Genomic DNA, 5,449 nt, shown 5'->3' with positions numbered 1-5,449 from the left:
TTCTCTTGCTCGAGGGCGAGCAATATTTTAAGTTTGGTGTGGTAAAAGCATAGCTTTTTTTGCTTTTCCATTACCATTAATGGCACCTAAAGCCAGAGAAACCTCAAAGGGAAGACAAAAGCTTCCACCTCTGAGTCATGGAAGATGAAAAGACTCATGTAAACTGGAATAGCTCAGTTGGGTAGAACATGTGGCTACAAATCAAGAGATCCCTGAGATACCTCAGGGGATAAGTTATCCTCCACAAAAATATTGGAAGCAACAAAGGGGAGGAACACGAAAATTACTAGGAATCATTCAACAGAAGCAAGGAAGAGACATAGAGGAGCTCAAAGAGCACCATTGGACCTTCAAAAAGGCGCCACCCTTACTCAGGTGGATTCATTCCTTGTTCTTTATTTCTTTCTGTTTTTGGTTTTTAATTATTATGTTTATCTATGTTTTGTGTCTTTATTTCATGATCATTAGTATGTAACCATGCCTTAAAGCTATGAATAAAATCCATTAGTACTTCACCTCTCTTAAAAGAAAAATGTTTTAATTCAAAAGAACAAGAAGTACATAATTTTCGAAATTATTATTGAATTTAGTTTAATTATATTGATGTGGTGACAATACTTTTTGTTTTCTGAATGAATGATTGAACAGTGCATATGTCTTTGGATCTTGTTGTTTATGAGTGTTAAAAATTGTTGGCTCTTGAAAGAATGAGGAACAAAGAGAAATGTTATTGATGATCTGAAAAACATCATGAAATTGATTCTTGAAGCAAGAAAAAGCAGTGAAAAAAAAAAAAAAAGAGATCTAAAAAGAGTATATAGAAAAAGAAGGAGCAGTAGAAAAAGCCAATAGCCCTTAAAACCAAAAGGCAAGGGTAAAAAGGATCCAAGGCTTTGAGCATCAATGGATAGGAGGGCCCAAGGAAATAAAATCCAGGCCTAAGCGGCTAAATCAAGCTGTCCCTAACCATGTGCTTGTGTCATGAAGGTCCAAGTAAAAAGCTTGAGACTGAGTGGTTAAAGTCGTGATCCAAGGCAAAAGAGTGTGCTTAAGAGCTCTGGACACCACTAACTGGGGACTTCAGCAAAGCTAAGTCACAATCTGAAAAGGTTCACCCAGTTATGTGTCTGTGGCATTTATGTATCCGGTGGTAATACTGGAAGACAAAATGCTTAGGGCCACAGCCAAGACTCATAAGTAGCTGTGTTCAAGAATCAACATGCTTAACTAAGAAAGTCAATAACACTATCCCAAATTCTAAGTTCCCCCAGAGACGCCAATACCTCTAAACTACAAAGGAAAAAGTGAGATGCCAAAACTGTTCAGAAGCAAAAAGCTACAAGTCCCGCTCATGTAATTAAATTAATATTCATGGATATTTTGGACTTTATAGTATATTCTCTTCTTTTTATCCTATTTGATTTTCAGTTGCTTGGGGACAAGCAACAATTTAAGTTTGGTGTTGTGATGAGCGGATAATTTATACGCTTTTTGGCATTGTTTTTATATAGTTTTTAGCAAGTTTAAGCTACTTTTAGGGATGTTTTCATTAGTTTTTATGTTAAATTCACATTTCTGGACTTTACTATGAGTTTGTGTGTTTTTCTGTGATTTCAGGTAAATTCTGACTGAAATTGAGGGATTTGAGCAAAACTCTGAAAAAGGCTGACAAAAGGACTGCTGATGCTGATGGATTCTGACCTCCCTGCACTCGGAATGAATTTTCTGGAGCTACAGAACTCCAATTGGCGCGTTCTCAACGGCGTTGGAAAGTAGACATCCAGGGCTTTCCAGCAATATATAATAGTTCATGCTTTATTCGAAGAATGACGACGTAACTTGGCGTTAAACGCCAAGTTCATGCTGCTGTCTGGAGTTAAACGCCAGAAAAACGTCATGATCCGGAGTTGAACGCCCAAAACACGTCATAACTCGAAATTCAACTCCAAGAGAAGCCTCAGCTCGTGGATTGATCAAGCTCAGCCCAAGCACACACCAAGTGGGCCCCGGAAGTGGATTTATGCATCAATTACTTACTCATGTAAACCCTAGGAGCTAGTTTATTATAAATAGAACATTTAACTATTGTATTAGATGTCTTTTGACCACGTTTCATCTTTGGTCTCAGTTTTGTTTTATTCTTCATCTTAGGAGATCATTGATCACGTTAGGAGAGGGCTGGCCATTCGGCCATGCCTGAACCCTTCACTTATGTATTTTCAATGGTGGAGTTTCTGCACACCATAGATTAAGGGTGTGGAGCTCTGCTGTACCTCAAAGATTAATGAAGTTCTATTTTCTTTTCTTCGGTCTCTATCTTATTCTTATTCCAAGATATTCATTAGTACCCAAGAACATGATGAATGTGATGAGTTAGATAACCCTCATTATCATTCTCACTTATGAACGCGCGTGATTGACAACCACTTTCGTTCTACATGCAACACAAGCTTGAATGTGTATCTCTTAGATTCCCCAACAGAATCTTCGTGGTATAAGCTAGATGGATGGCAGCATTTATGAGGATCCGGAAAGTCCAACCTTGTCTGTGGTGTTCCGAGTAGGATCCTGGGAATCCGGAAAGTCTACCTTGTCTGTGGTGTCCGAGTAGGATTCCGGTAATGAATGACTGTGACGTGCTTCAAACTTGTAACCTGCTGGGCGTAGTGGCAACGCAAAAGAATCAATGGATTCTATTCCAGTAGGGGAGGGAACCAACCGGTGATTGGCCGTACTGTGACAGAGTGCGTGAGCATTAGCTTTCACTGCGAGGATGGGATGTAGCTATCAACCATGGGTGATGCCTCAAGACTGGTTAGCTGTGCGAGTGACAGCCGCATAGGATATTTCCCCGTGAGGATGAAAGTAGCCACAGCTGATGGTGAACCCCTATACACAGCTTGCCATGGAAAGGAGTAAGAAGGATTGAGTAGAAGGAATAGGAGAGCAGGCGTCCGTGAGCTCTACAGCACCTCCATTCCGCTTATCTGAAATTCCTACCAATGAATCTACATAAGTATTTCTATCCTTTTTATTATTTATTTCTTTCTATTTTCGAAACCCATAAATCAATATTTAATCCGCCTAACTGAGATTTGCAAGGTGACCATAGCTTGCTTCATACCAACAATCTCTGTGGATTCGACCCTTACTCACGTAAGGTTATTACTTGGACGACCCAGTACACTTGCTGGTTAGTTGAACGGAGTTGTGCTTCCACTCAGTGCCAATTTCTAAAATCCAATTACAATGAATCAAATCAAAGAACATATGATCACAATTTCGTCCACCAGGCATCTATTTATTTTGGTGAACCACTACAAACTCTTCTTATTTTGTCCATTTTCTGTATTTTTACATATTTTTCTCTTTTTGCTTTTTTATTGTACTTTTTGCATTATGCACTTTGAGCTATATGTATACATCTTGGATATTTTAGCTTGATTTGCACCTTAGTTTACTAGTTATTTATTAAGTGGATTAATTAGTATAGTTTACCCTTTTTAGCATATGATAGTTTAGCTTAGATTGAAAAGAAAAAGGACGTAAGCTAGAGACTTTAACAGAATAAAAACAATCCACACCTTATATATATAGCATTACATGTTAGTTAGTTAACAACATTTCATCAAGGAGGAACACTAAAACTTTAAAGCCATCCAATATATTTTACATTGAGAATAATGGGAACTCTTAATTTCTACTTGCATGACATACTTAAGTGATATATGATTTTTGAGTTAGAGAACACACAGCCTGTGAGTTTTGAGCTTAATTGTATGGTTACATTTAAACCATAATATTTTATTACTGTGTGTTCTGCCCTTTTTATTTATTCTGGTGTTCTTTACTTTGTTTTAATCAATATGTCCGATTATAGAATATAGATGCATACCAAGAAAGTGATTGAGGCCACTGTTTGATTCTAGCTCACCATTCCCAAATTAGCCTACCTTCTACATCACCCTTGTTAGCCCCCTTGAGCCTTTAAATCCCCTCTTGTTTTATAACCACATTACTAGCCTTAAGCAGAAAAACAAAATAAAAATCCCAAGTTGAATCCTTGGTTAGCTTAAGATAGAAATTGTGTATAATTTAAGTGTGGGGAATTTTACGGGAACATGGGATGATAGAAAAAATAGGAAATTAAATTGAACAAGTTATGTAAAAATTTGGAAAGCATGCTAATGTGAAATCAAAATAATTAAATTACCATGTGCATTATTTCACTAAGGGGATAAAAAAAATAATTAATTTCCCCAAATACAAAAAGCGATGCACATGGGATAAAAATAAATAAAAATTAAAATATGAGCATGTAATATAAAAAGTGCGACAAATATGGGAAAATAGGTAAAGAAGCTTTGCTCTACAAAATATGTATGTTAGGTGAGATCTTAGACTAATCAAGGGTTCACTTAATTAGCTCACTTAGCCTTATACATGTACCCTTACCTTTACTTTGGCCCCATTACAACCTTAATTAAAGACCTCATGATTTTTGTATGCCTATATTCTATGATTATTGATTGGTTAGATGAAGAACAAAGTTATCGAAAGTAAGGATAAAAAGAAGAATAGAGTGATTAACCTAATAAACACTGAGTGACTAGAGAATAAACATAAAATCCAATGAGGGTTCAATGTAAAAGTATATATGATTCCTTGAGAATGTGTTTTAACATTATCTAAGGTTGGCTATGCATATATGATTCCTTGAGAATGTGAATTACTTTGACTACATGTAAAGCTTTATATATAGGTGAATAATAACTAGATTTGCATAACTCATTTAGGTAGTTACATCTAGGATAGATTGCATTGCATGAGATTCCACCATTTTACCTTATTCCTTCTCTTGGATTTAGCATGAGGACATGCTATTGTTTAAGTGTGAGGAGGTTGATAAACCCATATTTTATGACATATTTTGTGCTGAATTTAAGTGATTTATTCAATCCTTCACCCACTTATGCATGTGAAATTGCATGGTTTTACTTTCCCTTCTTATTATGTGATGTATGTGAAAAACATGTTTCCTAGGCTTTAAAAATATTAATTTTAATTACCTTGTATTGCCATTCGATGTCGTGATTTGTGTGTTAAGTATTTTCAGATCTTCTAAGGCAGGAATGATTCAAAGGATGGAAAGGAGACATACAAAAAAGGAAGGAAAGCATAAAATAGAATTTTTGAAGAAACTGGCAGTTACGCATCGGCATGGACGACGCGGACGCGTGGCTCGCACAAAAAGGGATCAACGCGAGCGCATGGATGAGGCGAACGCGTGACTCGCGAAATACAACTGATGCGGGCGCATGACTGACGCAACCACGTGGAAGAGCAACACTCCAGATGACGCGACCGCGTGACCTACGCAGACGCGTGACGTGCGCGATCTGCAGAATTTGCAGAAGTTGTCCTCAGCAATTTCTGGGCCTTTTTGGCC

The sequence above is a fragment of the Arachis stenosperma genome, chromosome 9 (genome assembly GCF_014773155.1).
Source record: "Arachis stenosperma cultivar V10309 chromosome 9, arast.V10309.gnm1.PFL2, whole genome shotgun sequence".
Taxonomy (NCBI): domain Eukaryota; kingdom Viridiplantae; phylum Streptophyta; class Magnoliopsida; order Fabales; family Fabaceae; genus Arachis; species Arachis stenosperma.
The sequence above is the reverse complement of the archived record's forward strand: the minus strand, read 5'-3'. Positions refer to the sequence as shown.